Source organism: Streptopelia decaocto (assembly GCF_964273445.1).
Source record: "Streptopelia decaocto genome assembly, contig: HAP1_SCAFFOLD_178, whole genome shotgun sequence".
Classification (NCBI taxonomy): domain Eukaryota; kingdom Metazoa; phylum Chordata; class Aves; order Columbiformes; family Columbidae; genus Streptopelia; species Streptopelia decaocto.
Window position 1 is genome coordinate 70,344 of NW_028116306.1, and position 19,963 is coordinate 90,306.

Sequence of the window (19,963 nt, forward strand, 5' to 3'; positions counted from 1 at the left end):
CCACTGTGCTTTATTACAATGTGCCATATAACAACCAGGAATTGACAAATTCCTCTGTTTGCCCTGTGAAATCACATTTGTGGCACTTAGATTGTGACGTTGTTGCATTGCAGAGTAAAATAAGAGAACTGGAAAAGGAGGTTGAGATTTTACAGGATGTAAAGACGATCGCACAAGAAGTAATTACTGTTCAAGCAGACGGTGCTATGAGCTGCAGGATAATGCAGACCGGCTGCTGGCATCTATTGCTAAGGAACAAAAGGAAAAATGTGCCAAAAGTGAGTTTTTGTGTTCTCAGGTTTGTACTCTTACCACAAACCACTCTTGGAATCCCGAGGAATGGGATGGAAATATTTGGAGTGGATCCTCAGACTCCAATATTGAGTCTGAACTTGATCCTGACTTAAATGGCAGGGAGGTGGCGGGAGCACAACCCCCCATACAAATGATGCTTTAGCAGGAACAAGCAGATGAGGGGGTGGATCGCACATACTCACTCTCCGAAGGAGTTAACGGCATTTTCAGAGATCTCTCAGCAGACAAGTGGGGAAGGAATTCCGGCACAGATTTTGCCAGCTTAGGATAGTGGAGCTGTGTCTATCCATTTATCGGCAGATGAACAAGATTTCTTAAGCCCTATAGCCTATGGTGATCAGATACAACAACGATATGCTCAGCTGCAAACTGTCAGAGGTCCGGACAGGCAAGATATTATTGCACCTACGCTATATCAATGTTTGTGTGCAGCAGTTTTAACAGCATACGCTGAACCTGCTGAATCTGTGTTGTCCCGTGGAAATTGGTGCACAATGGAGGAAAGTATTGATTTAGATTGGGGTGGTGTATGTATTGATTATGGATCCAATTCGGACAGGGTAGCAGTGCCAAGTGCTACAGGTAATGCCGGCACTCTGGCAAATGCCTTGAGGGGAACTGGGGCTGTAATTTCAGGACCCTCTGTTTGGGTGGTGGAGAATGGAAATCCGGCAACACTGAGCAGAGTTACAGCACAGGCGAGTGTTGGCGCGATAAAGGACTCAGCAAAACAAGTCGATTCAATGTGAATCACGCCAAAGCCATTTATTACAGAAACAAGCCTCCTTATATATGCAACTATATTCTAATCACGCGTCCACGCTCCAAGCATGGATTCGCTAAATGAGTATCGTGGGCTGTCCGTGCGCTGGAGTCTCACTGATGATGCGCCCGATGATTCATGCCACGCCAGGACCCCGCTGATTGAGGACGCCCCTCTTTCTCACAGCAGGTTCTGTTCTCAGCTTCCCAAAGCGGCCTTGAGATTCCTTTGAGCCAGACTAATTCAGCAACAGATCTTTATCCATCAAAACCCCACCACAGGCGATGAGAACACTAGTGTGGGATGACTTAGTACAAGCTGGTATCCCACCATCAGAAATAAGCGGGATCATACCATCACAAAGTTTTTGCCGCTTGTAAAAGTTTATGCTTATGCAAAAAAGCCAACCAGCCCCAGCCCCCCTGCCCACACTGCACCCCCCCTCCACCCCCCCTGCCACCCCAGTGCGAGACCAGTTTGCCTTTACCTGGCAACAAAAGCCATAGACTTGACGAGTATTGTCTCAGAGATACAAACACAATCCCTCCGTTTGCCACCAGATGATAGTAGCTGATACAGCACTATGGTCGGGTACTGTTACTGATTGCCATGATATTGATGATCTGTTGATTGTGGCAGCGTCACAACAAGAAACTGAAGCAGCCGCTGAATTTTTGAAGGTGCTTTTGCAGGACCAGGGCTGGGCAATTACTCTGAAGAAAATGCAGGGCCCTTGTGCTACCGTACTATTTTTAGAAATAGTTTGGCATAGGCAGTTTAGAGAAACACCAGCTAAAGTACAGCACACAGTGCAGCAGCTTTCTTACCAGCTCCAATAAAACAATTACCTGCCTTTTTAGGATTTTTAGGGCATTGGAGAATTTTCATCCCTACATCTCCTGCGGAGGAGGAGTCCCCTTGTGAAGGGTTAATAGCAGAGCACAATAAAGTTGATTCATTTGAGTCCCAAACCAGTAAGAAAGCAGATAATGTGACCTCTGGTGAGCTGCATGCTCAGGCTCTAAATGTGCATATAGCTTGTGGACGTGGATCAGCTTATGCTGCACACGCATGGGACACTGGTCACAATCAAACCCCTTTGCTGTTATATACTTGTAGAACATGCTCACATCATTGTGCTGCTTGTACACAGCTGCATTTAAGAGCATGGGGAAAGGTAAAACGGGGTCAGTGGGCCTTGAATACCTGTCAGGTTGATTATATTGGCCACGTACCCCCATCTAGGGCCTGGCAATATGTATACACTGCTGTGGATACAGTGTCAGCACCAACTACAGGGGAAATGAAATTATTCCCACCAATGCATTGTGAAGTGGGACTGCAGCCTATTGATCTAGATGTAAAAATTCATATGACTCCAGAGAATGCTGTGTGGTTTTGTACCCTGACCTCCTCCTATGTTACATCCTTTGCTAACATCAGATTCTCGAGCTCTTGTATGTCAGGTATCTTCAGTGAACACCTGTGTTTTATCTAGAGGAGACAGCTCTGGAACAATGTTATTGGTGTCACAGACTCACCATCCGATTGAAGTCCAATCTGAAAAAGTGCAGGCCACGACTTTCCAGTCTGTGTGGGCAATGAGCCCACAGCAGGTTGTTAAACCCAGAGTGACACCAGCTGACGGAGCTGGAGCAGCAGCGTGTGTATTACTGGAAGGTGACATCATCTCACATCTTTGGAACTAATGCGGCAAGTGAAACCATCTACTGATAATGCCTGGCTGAATAGCTCGTGTAACTCCTTGGCAAGATGAATGGGACACCTGATTATTGCAGAAATATGTTTTTTCCTTTTTCTGTGTTTATTGTGTGCCCCTGTAAATTGCTCTGTGCTACACCTCACAAGCACAAATGAACAACGCTGGCTTCGTTGGCCCCAGCAGAAGCAAGAACCTGAGCGAGGGGGTGGAATATATGGGGAGATAGCGAAAGATTTGGCAAGGTGATTAGTTAAATGTAAATACACTCCAGTGACTTGCACCTGCCTGTAGAAAGGGATCACACAGACACTTTTAAATTAGCCAGTGTCACACGCTGCCTGTAAAACATCTCCATCTACAGACACACTCACCCATCCTGCGCGGCACTCAGAACCTCCTCATCCACCACAGCTCAGGCGGGAACAAAACGAATCCTCCTGCTCTCCCCACACCGAGAGCAGCCAGTTTTCCCTGCAAGCACAACAGCAGCTCGTGCGCTGCATCTCCCAAACACACTCGGTACCGCAGAAGCTTCGGCAGCGCTGACCAGGACAGTCTGTACTTGTGCAAGTGATGAGCTCGGTCTCAGCACAAGGGCCGGGACGGCTGCAGCACACAGGGAGAGCGTTGTAGCTGTTTCTCCTGGAAGGCAGGGCTGCAGGAAAGGAAATAAATTAGTTTTTCAGGAACAAGAAGAACACATTCAAATCACCAGGGAAAACCTGGAACAAAACACTAAAAGCCCAGGTTTTGCAGGGAGCTGGAAAAAACACCTAAAACCTGTCCCCGGACTCTTCCCTTTTCCGTCTCGCAGACAATTTCCTCACTCATCGACAAGGGCACATGAACACTCCAGGGGTCTGTCTGTCTGCTGCGGGTAAACACAAACACCACCTTTTCAGCTGGTCCATATATCCCCAGATAGAAGCAAATGAACTCAAACGCTGTCGCCTGCCAAGAGCTTTGTCACCTCAAACATTATCTGCAGGGCCCGCTGGACAACTGCAGAGCGGGCGACTCACCCACCCTGGGCCACAGCCTCGGCTGCCTGGAACGTTCACGGCTCTCTCAGAAATCTGGGCAGGAGTCAAAACCATTTTGGTTCGAGAGGAAGACCGGCTCGAGCTCAAGTTTCCTTTTGTATTCTCACACCTGGAAGCTCAATCATAAAGGCTCCACGGGTCCACACCAACGGAGCTCTCCCAACAGGCACTTCCAGTCATTCATGCCCAAGCCAACACATCACTGGAACCTGGCTACGCATTTTCAAACAATGTCCTTCTGGAGTCCAACCGATGCTGGGGTCGATTTTCTCCTTCAGAAACCCACAAAAATCCAAGCAATACAAGATGTGCTGATCTCTGCTCCAACAGCTCTCAACCTCCTGCACTTCAGCTTTCATGGCATTGCAGAAATAACAGAACAAACCCCAACGCAAAAGATTCAAGCAGAGCACCCTCCTTAAAAAGCAAATCCCAACACGAGTGCTCATTGCAAGCAAAGGAAGCTGGGACACCACCCTTCAAACGCTCTGGCTGTGCAGCCTGGACGAGACGGTGTCTGCGGTTCAGCAACATCCACGCTCGTCACGACCGGCTGGTGCCGTCACCCCCAAATCTCGGCAGCAGCGTTTGTTAACACCGGTTAACAGCTTTGGGTACACAGACCTGCCTTCAGCTCATGTGAAAGCATCTCCTCGTAACGCCCAGTGTGAGCCCAAGAACGACGCCTCCCTAACGCACACACTGAGGAACCTCAAACAGTGCCCCCTTCTCCATGGGCTGCGTCACAGCCTGTGACAGAAAGGGCATTCCACAGCTTGGAAAAGCTCCACAAGGAACTGGAGATTCCTGGGTCTCAGAGTAATTCTAGAGCTCAAGTGGTGACAGACATCAGCTCCAGCTCAGATAATACATGCCAACACCCATCACTGACCCAAGAAGGCAGCTCCTCCCGTCCTGCCCAACGGCTTCAAACCCAACACACTTTGTCCCTCCAACAGGACGCAGCTTATTGATTTCTAACAGCATTCATCTCTGTCTTCCTCGAGATGAACTAGACGTGCATTACACAAGCAACCAAGTCCCCGCCTGGAAGCAGCGGAGCCTTTGCCTTCTTTTTTCCACCTCACTTTGCAGGAGAAGGAAAACAAATGGCAGCAGAGACAATGAGAAATTCAACCACCAAATGGAGAGGGAACCTTTGAGAGCGGGAAAACTCACCCATACAATGGAGAGAGCTATGTTGAATGAATAACACTGAAAATGAATCCTTCTTGTCAGGGTAAAAGTGCACAGCAATTAAAGACCTGCTGAACAGACCCCTGTCATTCTCAGAAATAAAAACCCCCAAGGCTCAGCCAGCCAGGGTTACTGCTCTAAATCCAAGCGCAGCTGCACCGACCTGAGTCAACACGGACACAGTCACCTCCCTTGTCCCACACGAAGCTGCACAGGCCACGTGCTGCTCCAACAGGAACGTGCTGGGGACACCCGGGTTTCCCATGGCAGCCTCTGCGCTGCCACCTGCACAAGCACCAACAGGCCGGCAGCTGTGGGCTCAGCTCCGGGGGTTCCCAGGACCAGGGCTCACTCGGGACACTCGGCAGCACCAACTGGCTGAAAACTCTCCGGAAATGGAAATTTCACTCAGCGGAAGGCCGTGCTCACTGCTAGAAAACTCTCGGTAGCAATAAGCTACGCTGCTTGCTAAAGTCTTCCCACAACAGTAAAGCTCCAAGTCAAACCACAGCCCTGGGCCAGGTCGCATTCTCCCAAGCAGCCTCAGCACCAAGAGCCCGGCTGTGCCCAGAGCCTCGTCTGACACAGGGATTGCACAGACACTTTTACAGGCAGCGTGTGACACTGGCTAATTTAAAACATCTCCATCTACAGACACACTCACCTGTCCTGCGCGGCACTCAAAACCTCCTCACCCACCACAGCTCAGGCGGGAACAAAACGAATCCTCCTGCTTTCCCCACACCGAGAGCAGCCAGTTTTCCCTGCAAGCACAACAGCAGCTCGTGCGCTGCATCTCCCAACCACGCTCGGTACCGCAGAAGCTTCCGCAGCGCTAACCAGGACAGTCTGTACTGTGCAAGTGATGAGCTCGGTCTCAGCACAAGGGCCGGGACGGCTGCAGCACACAGGGAGAGCGTTGTAGCTGTTTCTCCTGGAAGGCAGGGCTGCAGGAAAGGAAACAAATTAGTTTTTCAGGAACAAGAAGAACACATTCAAATCACCAGGGAAAACCTGGAACAAAACGCTGTAAGGGGATATAGCGAAAGATTTGGCGAGGTAATTAGTTAAATGTAAATACGCTCAAGTGACTTGCACATGTCTGTAGAAAAAGCACATACATCACACTAACTGTTCTACTGACCCTGTGTGCTTGATGAGCAGAACCTCTGTGTCAGATAACACAGGACTGTGAGAAACTCTGGGCACCTTATCACTGTGTCTGAGATTCCTGCTTTGTTGTGAGACAGAGCGGGAGGCTGCGCCTGCCTGAAGCCGTGAAATACAGGCGAGCTCAGCAGGCCCAGTGACCTTCCAGCAGGGCTGGACTGACCAGCGCCTGCGTCCCCGCTGCTGTCACCTCTGCTGGGAGCTCAGGTGCGGCTTCGGAGATCCCCGAGAAGAGAGGGAACTACAATAAAACTTGCTCTTTGCAATTGCTTTCGTGGCCTCTGGCTCTTCTTATGACGTGCCTGTGTATCTGTACAAAATGTCCTTTTGGGGTCCAACTGATCCAAGTCTTCTCTCCTTCAGAAACCCACAAAAATCCAAGCAATACAAGATGTGCTGATCTCTGCTCCAACAGCTCTCAACCTCCTGCACTTCAGCTTTCATGGCATTGCAGAAATAACAGAACAAACCCCAACGCAAAAGATTCAAGCAGAGCACCCTCCTTAAAAAGCAAATCCCAACACGAGTGCTCATTGCAAGCAAAGGAAGCTGGGACACCACCCTTCAAACGCTCTGGCTGTGCAGCCTGGACGAGACGGTGTCTGCGGTTCAGCAACATCCACGCTCGTCACGACCGGCTGGTGCCGTCACCCCCAAATCTCGGCAGCAGCGTTTGTTAACACCGGTTAACAGCTTTGGGTACACAGACCTGCCTTCAGCTCATGTGAAAGCGTCTCCTCGTAACGCCCAGTGTGAGCCCAAGAACGACGCCTCCCTAACGCACACACTGAGGAACCTCAAACAGTGCCCCCTTCTCCATGGGCTGCGTCACAGCCTGTGACAGAAAGGGCATTCCACAGCTTGGAAAAGCTGCACAAGGAACTGGAGATTCCTGGGTCTCAGAGTAATTCTAGAGCTCAAGTGGTGACAGACATCAGCTCCAGCTCAGATAATACATGCCAACACCCATCACTGACCCAAGAAGGCAGCTCCTCCCGTCCTGCCCAACGGCTTCAAACCCAACACACTTTGTCCCTCCAACAGGACGCAGCTTATTGATTTCTAACAGCATTCATCTCTGTCTTCCTCGAGATGAACTAGACGTGCATTACACAAGCAACCAAGTCCCCGCCTGGAAGCAGCGGAGCCTTTGCCTTCTTTTTTCCACCTCACTTTGCAGGAGAAGGAAAACAAATGGCAGCAGAGACAATGAGAAATTCAACCACCAAATGGAGAGGGAACCTTTGAGAGCGGGAAAACTTACCCGTACAATGGAGAGAGCTATGTTGAATGAATAACACTGAAAATGAATCCTTCTTGTCAGGGTAAAAGTGCACAGCAATTAAAGACCTGCTGAACAGACCCCTGTCATTCTCAGAAATAAAAACCCCCAAGGCTCAGCCAGCCAGGGTTACTGCTCTAAATCCAAGCGCAGCTGCACCGACCTGAGTCAACACGGACACAGTCGCCTCCCTTGTCCCACACGAAGCTGCACAGACCACGTGCTGCTCCAACAGGAACGTGCTGGGGACACCCGGGTTTCCCATGGCGGCCTCTGCGCTGCCCCCTGCACAAGCACCAACAGGCCGGCAGCTGTGGGCTCAGCTCCGGCGGTTCCCGGACCGGGGGCTCCAAGGGCCTGTTCGCACACGGACCTTTGTGCGCGCGCCCCGGCCGCGGGCGCTTGTCCCGCCCCGATCCCGACCCGCCGCTCGCCCCCCGGACCCGCCTCTCGCCCCCCCCGGACCCGCCGCTCGCTCACCCCGGACCCGCCGCTCGGCCCCCCCCGGACCCGCCGCTCGCCCCCCGGACCCGGCGCTCGCCCCCCCGGACCCGCCGCTCGCCCCCCCGGACCCGCCGCTCGCTCACCCGGACCCGCCGCTCGCCAACCCGGACCCGCCGCTCGGCCCCCCCGGACCCGCTCAGGAGCCTCCGCTCGGCCCAGCGCTGCAGCCGGAAATTGCGTCACCGGGACGGGCTAGGCGAGCCGCGCTGCCGGCAGGACCCCGCCAGAGCTGTCCCATTATTCGCCTGACCCGCCAAGTTTTTATACGAAATCTGAATGAGTTGAACCATTATTAAAATAAAAAAGTCTCTGGGTAGCCGTGCCGTCATGGTGGCTCAGTGCAGTGGAAAATCCACTGAACTGAAGATCAGCCTCGGCTCTCAAATAAACTCCTCCCTCCCCCGCTCCGCAGCCGCTGAACCCGCAGCACAAAGTGCGATCGGCACGTCCCGCGGTCACACGGTGTCCGCGCTCGCTGTCACCTCACTCGCTGGCTGCAGCAGCACTAAGGGCCGGTGGATTCCACACCTGGAGTGTTCTGTCCTGTCACAGAGGAAAAGTCTTGGCTGCTGAGAACAGGTTCCATTTTAAAGTCGCTGAAGAGAAGTTTCCGCTTCCTGGAATCTCAAAACAGCAGCAGCTCTAACGAACGTGACAGACCATGGGCCACGTGCATTTCTCAGTATCTGTCCTGATCGGTTTTATCTGGTCATTATTAATGCCAGAAAGAGGTGGAAAGATAAAGACAACGGGTTGTGCTTCACAGAATCACATCATTTTTGCCAAATAAAGAACTGAAATAAATAACTTACGCTTTTTCTATGGATAAACAACGTTTAATCCAATTCCTTAATTGTATTCCTTAAACACGTGTTCATTAGAGCATAAGCAAAACAGCCCAACACTCACACCTTTAAACAATAAGAGGTGTGCTTAAATACAGTGAGGTGTTACATATTCATAATGACCCCAGGAATGCCTCTACATATGGTGAAGCACGTGAAGCATCCAACCCCAAAACTTAACTCTACCCCTAAGACAACTCCGGAACCCCTAACACTAACCCTAATCCAACCATTACCTTAAACCAAATCCTAAAACTTAAGCCTAAATGTAAACCTAAATACTAATCCTAAATCTAATCCTAAAATTTAAGACAAACCCCTAACTCTAACCTTAAGACCCCTTCCTTACTGGGCGAATGATGGGCGTGGTGTTATGAGGTAATTTGTGTCTCAGAAGCTCATAATCCAGTAAAAAGCCTGTGGCTGTGAAGGGGACCATGGGGTCAGTTCTGGCTCTGGAGGTGACAGACCAGCAGCAGGGACATGGCTGGGAAAGAACCTCTGCACTAGGACAGGCCCTGTCCACGAAGAGGACTTGGAGATGGGCTGTCATGTCCATTCTGCCTGAGCACGTGGCAGGACAGCAGCTGGTACATGGTCATGTCTACCAGAGAAGCTGAAAGGCACTCATGGGTTTTACAAGATCACGGTGAGGTTACTTCTGTGTGGTGAGGTGAAAGACCACAAGAAGCCTGACAGGTTGGGTTCCCTACTTGAAGGGCAGTTTATGAGATGGTCAAGCTTTCCATGGTAGTGGGAAAATGCAGGAGAGGGAGAAAAAAAGGCAAGAAGAGCAACTTGGAAGATAGAGACCGGATATCAGGAGGAAGAAATGTCACTGGAAGGGCACCTGTCATCACAGCCTCCAACGAATCCCTGGGGAGCCTTTGTCAGTAACAGGCCTCAGTGGGGCCCATTAATGCTTCAAGGAGCTTCGAAGTTTTGTTTCTGACTTTGCCTCCTTGAGAGCTTTGTTTGTTCTCAGTACCTGAGGTTCATGGACTCAGCCTCAAATGCAGCATGAGCTCACTAAAATGCCCCAAGCTCTCACAAGCCACGTCTCCTGCATGATTTTCTTCAAGCTCTAGAAAGCTTGTAGAGTTAATTAGAGAGGTTTCAGGAGAGCAGATAAAGAGGACACTTTGAATGAGCACTTTGAAGATGTGATAGTAGAATTCTCCAATGGATACTGATGCAGAGTGTCTCCTGAGGAGGTGTGGACAGACAGGAAAAGCAGATTCAACTCCAGCAGATCCCCACCACAGATGACCTGTGTCCATCAGTGCCAGCCCCTCTCCTCAGACCAGAACAAGAGTCCTGCTCCAGCAACAGAGCAGCCTGACCCAAATGAGTGTCTGCAGAAAGAGGTTTCTCTTCCTCCTGGATTCCTCTCTGCAGGCACAGAAATGCTCCCTTGCTCTTCTCCAGGGACATCCCTTTCCCCAGGTGAGGGTGTCCAGCCTGGCCTGGCCGGCTGGTCCTGGTTCCCTCCCTGTACTCCCCACAGGGCCCTGAGCTGGCGATGCTGCTCTGCAGAGCGAGGCTGTGGTGCCCTGGGGCCATGGGTGACTCTGCTCTGGCCACGCTGGTTGGGCTGGGAAACAGACCCAGCTGGATGAGGATCACTGCTGCTGAGCCCTTTCCATCTTCCCAGCTGGCTCAGGAGCCGAGGACAAGGCTGGGCAGGACCATGGGGTGTCTCTCATGGCACAAAAGGCAGAGGAGGGCTGAACCAAGATGGTGTCCTGAAACATTCTCCAGTCTGACATCTTTTGGCATCCTGGCTCCTCACAGCCTGTCCTGGCATTGAAGGGCCCTTGTTACCCTGTGCCCTCCTCAGGTTCACCTCTTCCTCTGGGACACCTTGCATGATCACTCCTTTCACCAGGACTGTTTTGTTTAACCCAGCAGGCAGCTGAACATCACACACAGCCCTTCTCTTACTTCCTCCAGCCCAGTGGGATGGGAGAGGGAATCAGGAAAGAAACAAACATCTTGGGTTAAAATGAAGACAGTTTAATGAGACAGAAAGGCAAAACAATAGCAACAATAGCAACAATAGCAACAATAGCAACAATAGCAACAATAGCAACAATAGCAACAATAGCAACAATAGCAACAATAGCAACAATAGCAACAATAGCAACAATAGCAACAATAGCAACAATAGCAACAATAGCAACAATAGCAACAATAGCAACAATAGCAACAATAGCAACAACAGCAACAATAGCAACAACAGCAACAATAGCAACAACAGCAACAACAGCAACAATAGCAACAACAGCAACAGCAGCAACAGCAGCAACAACAGCAACAATAGCAACAACAGCTACAACAGCTACAACAGCTACAACAGCTACAACAGCTACAACAGCTACAACAGCTACAACAGCTACAACAAATATAATATAATAATGATAAGAAATAAAATAATTATAGTAATAGTAATTATAATAATAATAATGGCAGTAGTAATAGTAGCAATTGCAAAAATGGTAATATTAATAACAGGAGATATAAACCAAGTCACGCACAATGCAATTGCTCACAACCCATTGAGTGACACCCAGCCAGATCCCAAACAGCGGTCCCCCAGATAACTTTTCTCCAGTTTACATACCAAGCATGACATCATACGGTGTGGAACATCCCTTTGACCACTTGGGCCAGCTGTCCTGCCTGTGCCCCTCCCAGCTTCTTGTGCATCTCCAGCCTCCTTGCTGAAAAGTCCTTGCTTTGGTATAAACATGGTTTAGCAACAACCAAAATATCCCTGTGCTATCAACATTCTTCTCAGATTAAATCCAACACACTGCACTCTACCAGCTACTAGGAAGAAAATTAACTCTCTCCCAGCTGAAACCAGGACAGTGCCCCCCCCTTATTCTGTACCATCTGTGTTGTGCCCGGGTCCCACACTCTCCAATACATTCCAGTTAATCAACAGCACTTTTCCTATCTCTGGATATACACACAGATCTCATTCCTCAGCCTATAGGCCACACCTCTAAAATGTCCAATGAGTTCATGTGGTCCATGGCTTTGGGCTCCAGGGGTCATAAGAGTCTTTCAGGACAGGAGAGATGGTCTTTGCTGCTGGACTGTTGTGTCCTGTGTCCAGAGCTCGTAGCTGGTGTATCTGTCACAGCCAGGGACAGTGTGTGAGTCTGGGTGGGCAGCGAGTGGCACCTCAGGGAGATCCTCTGACAGCGCCTGGCAGCTCCACTCCTCTTCAGGATGCATCTGCCACTGCTGGTGGGACAGCGCCAGGCAGATCAGTCACAGACGTGTCCCTGTCTTTGTGGATGTGTGCGACCAAGAAGGGAGCTCTTCATCCAGGCCTTGGAACCTGACAAATCCCCCTGGGACCCTGAGCTAAACCCCAACCCGAACCACTTCCACTGACACCACTGCCTAAGCACTAACTCTAACACTTATCCATCCCTTACCCTAACCCTAATCCTAACCCCTGCACTTAAAACTTACCCTACAACTATCATTCACCTAAAACTAACCTTAACATTAACCCAACCACCACCCTAGCCCTACCTCTTAGCCCAAAATCTAACCTAAACCAAAACCCCCATAATCCTAACACTAACCCTAACCCTAGCCTTACCCAAACTATTACCTGAAATATCACCCTAATGTGACCTCTAACCCTAACCCATAACCCTAGCCTAACCCTAAAACTAACCCTAACCCATCATACTAACACCAGCCTTAAACCAAACACTAAACCAAGCCCTAACCCTAAATCCTAACCTGCAACTCTTACGACCGACTCTAACCCTAAACTAACCCTAATTCAAACCCTAACCCATTAACCTAACCCTAAAGCTATCCCAACCCCCAACGCCTAAACCTAACCCCTTACACTAATCCTAACGACTTACACTAACACTACCCCCTAACCACTAACCAGAATTGCAACCCTTAATGCCAACCCCAACCTCCATCTCTAATATAAATCTAAAACCTAACTCTGACCATTCCACTATCACTATTGCCTAACACTAACCCTAACCCTAATGCTAACCCCATCCCTAACTCTAACCTAAAGCTAAAGCTAAAACGTAATCCTAACTCTAACCCAAAACATAAAACTAACCCCTAATGCTAACTCCAAGCCTACATTCTAACCCTCTTCTAAACCTAATCTAACTCTAATACTTACCCATAATCCTAACTCTAACCCTAACCCTAGTCCTACCCTTCAACCCTAATATTAAAACCTAACCCTAACTGCTTACACTAACATTATTCCCTAACTCCGAAACCTAATCCTTAGCCCTAAGACTAACTATATCCTAACACTAATCTAATCCTAACTGTAAACCTCATCCAAACCCCTAACCATAAGTGTAACTGTAAACACCATCATCTAACTCTAATCTAACCCTAACCCTAAATCTAATCTGAAACTTAACCCTAACTCAAACCCTAAATCCTAAAACTAAACCCTAACCTTAACCACTTCCACTGACACAACTCCCTGGCCCCTAAACCTAACCCTAACTGTAAATCTAAAACTAACCACTAACCCTAACTCTAACCTGAACACTAACCAAACCCTAAATGTAAATCCAAACTACACCCTAACCCCGAAACGTAACACTATTCCAACCCATACCCTAACCTTAATCCTAACCCCTACCACTAATTCTAACTGTGAATTTAAAACTGAGCCCTAACCCTGACTCTAACAGTAACCCTAAACTGTAACCCCAATACTAAACTCTAACCCTAACCTAACACTAACTCTATCACTAACCTAACCTTAATGGTAAGCCGTAACTAACCTAACCTAACCTAATGCTAATTCTAACCTGAAATCTACACCTAACCCCTAAATTCACCTCTAACCCAAACCTTAAAGCTAAACATAACCCTAATCTAATCCCAGCCCCATTCATATCCCTAGCCCATGAACCCAGCCACCAACCGTAAGCACTTAGATTAAAATTAACACTAACCCAACCCCAATATCTAACCCTAACCATTAACTCAACCTCTAAGCCTAACCCTAAAGCCTAACCTAAACCTATCTCTAATCTAATGCTAAATCCTAACCCATCATTCTAACTATAACCCTAAACCCCTATCCCAAAAATAACACTAACACTACCTCTAACCCTAAGCCAGTGTCCTAGCCCTAACCCTTCAATATAAATCTAAAACCTAAAACTGACCATTCAAATAACAAAACTCCCTAAGCCATAACCCTAACACTTATCCATCCCTTACCCTAATCATAATCCTAACCACTAAACCTAAAACTTACCCTACACCTATTATTCACCTAACCATAACATTCACCCAAACACCACCCTAACCCTACCTCTTGCACAAAATCTAACCTAAACCAAACCCCCTCAACCCGAAAACTAACCCTAGTATAACCCAAAACCTAAACCTAACCCTAAACCTAAGCCTATCCCTACCTCTAACCTTAACCACTTACACTAAAACTAACCCTAACTCTACCCTTACCCTAACTCGAACCATTGAAATCTTACCCTAATGCAACCTCTAACCCTAACCCATAACCATAGCCTAACCCTAAAACTAACCCTAACCCATCATACTAACACCAGCTTTAAACCAAACACTACACTAAACCAAGCCCTAACCCTAAATCCTAACCTGCAGCCTTTACGACTGACTCTAACCCTAAACTAACCCTAATTCAAACCCTTACCCATTAACCTAACACAAACCGAACACTTATGATAACTCTAATGCTGACCCCTAACGCTAACTATGACCTTAATGGTAAGCCTAAACCCTAATACTAACTCTAACCCTAACTTGGATCCTAGTCCTAACACTAAACCTAAACCCTAACCTTAACCTAACCATAACCCTATCACTAACCTAACTTTAACCATAACCCTTAAACCAGCCTAACCCAACAGTAACCCTAACATGAAATCTAACCCTAACCTGACCTCTAAACAGAATCCTAACCCTAACTCTAACCCTAACTCTAGCCTCACCCCTAAACCTAATCTCCTATGCTAATCTTAACCATTTACAATAACATTACTCCCTAGCCATGAACCTGAACCCCTATCTCCAACAGAATTCTAAAACCTAACCCTAACCACCTTTTCTAGCACTACTGCCTAACCCCTAAACTTTAAACTTATCTAACCCTTACCCTAATCTTAATTATAATTCCTACCCCTAACTCTAAGACCAACCGCTAACTCTTACCCCAAACCCCAACCCTTACACCTAAGCTAGTCCTAACTATGTCCACTAATGCTACTCCCTCAACCCAAAGCCTAACCCTAAATTCTACCCAATTCTCTTCACCCTAATGGAACGCTAATGCAAACCCCTAACCCTAACTCTAACTCCAACTCTAAATCTAATGCTTAGCCTTCTTACTGTAATCACAAATCTAAGCCTCAACCTAAAACCAAACTCTACCCCTAACCCAAACCCAAAAGCCCTAACCTTAATTCTAACCCTAATCCTAATCAAACCCTGACCCTCCCACTAACTCTAACCCTAACCCTGACTCTAAACATAACCCTAACCCTAGCCCTGGTTCCTAAAATTAATCCCTAACCTTAACCACTTCCACTGACACGATTCTAATCTAACCCTAAAAGGAAGTATAACTCTAAACCTAAGTCTTAACCACTTATCCTAGCCATAATCTTGTCCTTCAATCTAACCCTTATTCTTCTCCCTAATACCTAAGCCTATCATCAACCCCCTAAAGCTAACTCTAACCCTAACCCTGACTCTAAACATAACCCTAACCCTAGCCCTACCTCCTAAAACTAACCCCTAACCCTAACCACTTCCACTGACACTACTCTCGAACTCTAACACTAATCAAATCCTACCCCTAATACTTGAACACCTAACCCAAACCCCAATGCAAACACATACCCGAACCTCAAACCCTACCTCTCAGACTAATCCCTAGCTCCTAACTCTAGCACTAACCATAACTCTTAACCCTAAAGCCTAACTCTAACACATACCCCTAATCCTAAACCTCATCTAACCCAAACACAACCTCCTAACCCTAACCCTTACCGCTATACTCTAACCTCTTGCCCAAAGTTTAATCCCAACTCTAAGACTAACCCAAAACCTGACCCATAACCCTCACTTAAAACCTTAACCCCAAACACTAACCCTAACCATGCTCTCTAAGCCTATCCCAAACTCTAACCCTAACTCTATCCCCTAACCCAAAACCTTATCTAACACTAACCCTCAACCTTATCTAAAACCTAACCCTTATCTAAATGCTAGACCTATACCTAATCCTAACCCTAACTCTCAATCTAACCCTAACTTAACCCTTAAATTAAGCCCTAATTTTTACCCTAACTCTAACCTTTACTGTAAATCCTAACCCTAAGACTAAACCTGAAACCTAATGCTAACTCTAGCCCTGACCAAAGCCCTAACACCAAACCCTAACAATAACCCTAATCTAACCCTAAGCCTAACTATAACCATAACCCTAAATCCTAACTGCTTACTATAACCCTATCCTTAAATCTACTTCTAACTCTAACCACAAAAACAAACCCCTAACACTTATTCTAAACCTAACTCCTAAACCTTAACCCCAACTCTAGCTTGCAAGCCTCATTCTAAACCTCATACTTACTTTAACAATAACCCCTACACCTTAACACTAACCCAAATCCTATCCCTAAAACTAAAATTAATTCTTTTCCCTAAGGCTAAGTCTAATCCTACCTCTAACTAGAACTCGAAAACTAACGACTAACCCTAATCGCAAAGCCTAATCCTAACTATAACCCTAACCCCTAAACCTACCTGTAATCTAAACCTAACCTGAAACCTTACCTAATGCTAACTCTAACTCTACACCCAAATCCCTAACCCTTATCTAAGCCTCACCATACACTTTATCTCAACCTAACACTAATCCTAATCCCTAACTGGTAACTCTAATCCTGACCCTGTGCTTTACCCAAAGCCCTATCCCTACATCTGACGAAACACTAGCCCCACCTCTGATGCTAATAAAAACCTACTCCTAACCTGTAGCACTAATTCTCAACCTAACATATCCTCTAACCCTAGCCCCTAACCCTAACACCAAAACCTAACCCTAAACACTAATCCTAACTCTAATCCTAACTAATACACGCTAGCCAAGAAACAATAACCAACAAATGATAACCCTCAGCAAAACTCTGATCCTGGTCCTAACCGCTAACCCCAGCTCTACCCCAAATTCCAACCCTTACTCTAACACTCTTAACCCTAACCACTATTCCAAGCACTACCAGACCCCTAATCCTAACCTCAAACCCAAAATCTAACCATTTCCCTTATCCACAAACCATACCACTAACTACAATGCCAATTCTTCATCCCTAACCCTACCCTAATCCTAACCACTAACACTAACTCTAAACCTAAACCATAAACCTACCTCTAACCAAAACCCAACCTTAACTCTGTCCCTACCCCTAACCCTAACTACTTACCATAATACTCTTCACTAACCCCTAACACTCATCTAACCCTAAGTCTAACCGTAGCACCTAACAGCAAACTGTAACTCTAATCCTAATCCTAACCCCTAAACCTAACTTTAACCCTATCACTAACTCAAACCCTAAACACTAAACCTAAACCCAAGCCCTCATTCTAACCCTTACCCACAATCTGTAACCCTAATGCTAAACCTAATTCTAACCCTGAGCAGCACTCTTAAGTCTCCTCCATCTCCTCTTTTCTTCCTCTTGAGGGGGCAGATGGGCCCTGTGTCCAGACAGGTCCTGGGGCCTGACACTTGCACCACGGGCCTGATCTTTCGGTGCTGACAGCTGGGTGCCTCCCTGCCACCGCTGGGACCCTTGCCTGCCACCTCCTTCCCTGCAGGGGACACTGAGCCCTCCTGTGAGATTCTTCTTCTTCTTCCCTGAGGGCTGGAGACTTGATCCTTGTCCTTCACAGCCAGAGCACAGGGGCTGCTGTCTGCTCCACGGTGCTGCTTACACTGACACTTTCTGGAGGAACCAGGGGTGACCTGGCTGGGCTCCTTCTCGCTGCTGCAGGGAGGAAGGTGGTGCGAAGGGTGGGCAGTGGAACAGCTGGTCATGGGGAGGCTGGGAGCCAAAGGGCTGAGCTGAGGATGAAGCTGAAGGTCGGCTTTTCATGATTTGGCCAATGGAGAGCAGATGAGGACAGCCTGCAGAACAGGAAAAGAGGCTGACATGATCTGAAGGCCAGGTCAGGAGCAGGAGCCCCCCTCTTCCTCCACACTCCACAGTGCACAAGCACAGCACCCAACTGCTACCATCTTAGCCAATCCAAGAGAACAGGAGAGGTGGCTGCTGAAATCACTCCCCCGGGACACCTGCCATGTCAGACTGTTGCCTCATGGACTACTGGCCTTGCTGCCATGCAGGAGCCTGGGAGCGACTGGCACCACTTACCTCGACTTGCCAAAAGACCAAGGAGTTGGGGTGGGTGGTGTCCAACGGGTAGCTGTGGTTGGCAAATTGTGACTGAGGTGGTGTGCAATGGTCACTTCTGCTCGCCTTCCACAGGATGCTGCGCTGCAGTTATTGACATGAAAAAAAAAAACCAACAAACTTGGTGATCTAAAGAAAAGAGGATTCCATAAGGCAAGAGAAGAAAATAAGAAGGTGAGCCCAGAGAAAAAAGAAGGGTAAAGACACAGAAGGGGAGAGGAAAGTGTGGGGTGGTCAACAAATCAGAAGTGTTTTCTGTTAGAAGCAGAAACGAAAAAAGGAAGGAAGGAAATTTAAACAACAGAAACCCCAGCGCACTGTCCTGAGCCCTGGTTGCACAGCGGCGCCCAGAGGGCCAGTCCCAGCCCCTGCATGGGGAGGAGGAGACTCTGCAGCCTCCAGCTGGGGAGTCACCTGCTCCCATCGCCCCAGGGGACAAGACACTCATAGAAGATTGGTGAGGCCACCCCGCTCCAGGGACTGGCACAGCCGCCCCTCTGTCCTGAGCAAGAAGACAGGAGGCGTTTCTCCAGCCTTAATCAGGGATGGGAACAACAGCGGGGACCTGGCCCTGTACCCCAAACCAGAGCAACTGCTGCAGCCCTGGGGCTGAGGGGCTCTCCCTGTCTGCCTCCAGCTTAGCAAGACACCCAGCATCCAGTCTACACTCTCCCCAACACAATCTCCAGCTCAGAAGACACAAGGCACCTGTCGAAGACTCCAGGCAGAAGCTCAGACTCACTTTTTGGGAGAAAGTACCAGCTTCATGGCTGGTGGTGGTGACATGGTGATGTTCAGCTCCAAGCAGCGCTGGCCAACAGGGAGGATTTCAATTTTGCCAGTTTGGAGTCTTTGGGTGCAGCCATCTTGGTGCTGGAGGTAGTAGGGAGGTCCATGACACAGCCTGATTCCTGAGAGGTGCAAAAGCTCCTGGTTCCACCCTGGGCCTTCTGGGACGCTTTGGGCAGATCCCCGCTGTGCCGTGCACTGGGCTGGCAGCACTGCTGCTGCAGGAGTCCCTCTCCAGGGTCTCAGCATTCTCCCCACTGCCCCTGGGCTCCTGGCTGGGGATGGGCTCCAGCAGCAGCTTGGGTGAGGTAGGTGACTGCTTGCTCTCCCAGGAGCTCTGCCAGGACAGCTCTGCTTTGGCCCCACTTGTGCTGCTGGTGTTGCAGGAGCTCTGAACTGTTCTGGGCACAGGAGGCAGCTGCAGGAGGACGAGCAGCTTTTTGGGCCTCCAGGCGGAATCACTGTGCCAAGGACACAGGGTGATACTGCAATCCCATCCTCTCCAAGCTCACACAGCAACTCTTAACTGAGCAGGATCCTTCCTGCAAGTCATCCTCCCTCACCCCTGTCCATTGGGTGCAGTGCCTGCCTCCCTGCCAAGCTGCAGCCCACCTGCCCTCGCAGAGCAGGCAGAGGGGCAGCAGCTCCCTGCAGCTCTGGTCCAGAACAGCCTTCAGGACTCACCTGGCCTGTCACTGGTGAAGACATGGGTCTGTTGGTCACAGCTTTTTTCACCTGATCAGAGACGATGGCCCCAAGAGATAAAACAGATCATGAGCACAGGGCCACAGACTGCACCAAACCCCTGAGCCTGACCCCAGCCAGGCACTGGCCAGCA

General features: G+C 48.7%; 1 long non-coding RNA gene across 17 annotated transcripts; it reads right to left on the reverse strand.

The window, feature by feature from the left end:
* Positions 1-89: 89 nt before the first annotated feature.
* Positions 90-8,261, reverse strand: LOC309452247. 17 transcript variants are annotated; one of them, XR_014186482.1, is made up of 9 exons: positions 8,130-8,194; positions 7,657-7,940; positions 7,476-7,561; positions 5,882-5,988; positions 5,706-5,805; positions 3,173-3,456; positions 1,552-1,791; positions 498-636; positions 90-128 (listed from the first exon to the last, which is right to left on the reverse strand). It is a non-coding gene; the product is annotated as an uncharacterized lncRNA (long non-coding RNA). The 17 variants fall into 17 exon arrangements; XR_014186477.1 differs by lacking the exon at positions 7,476-7,561 and having other exon boundaries at positions 7,657-7,850; positions 8,130-8,202; XR_014186479.1 differs by lacking the exon at positions 7,476-7,561 and having other exon boundaries at positions 498-597; positions 1,566-1,791.
* Between the last annotated feature and the right edge of the window lie 11,702 nt (positions 8,262-19,963).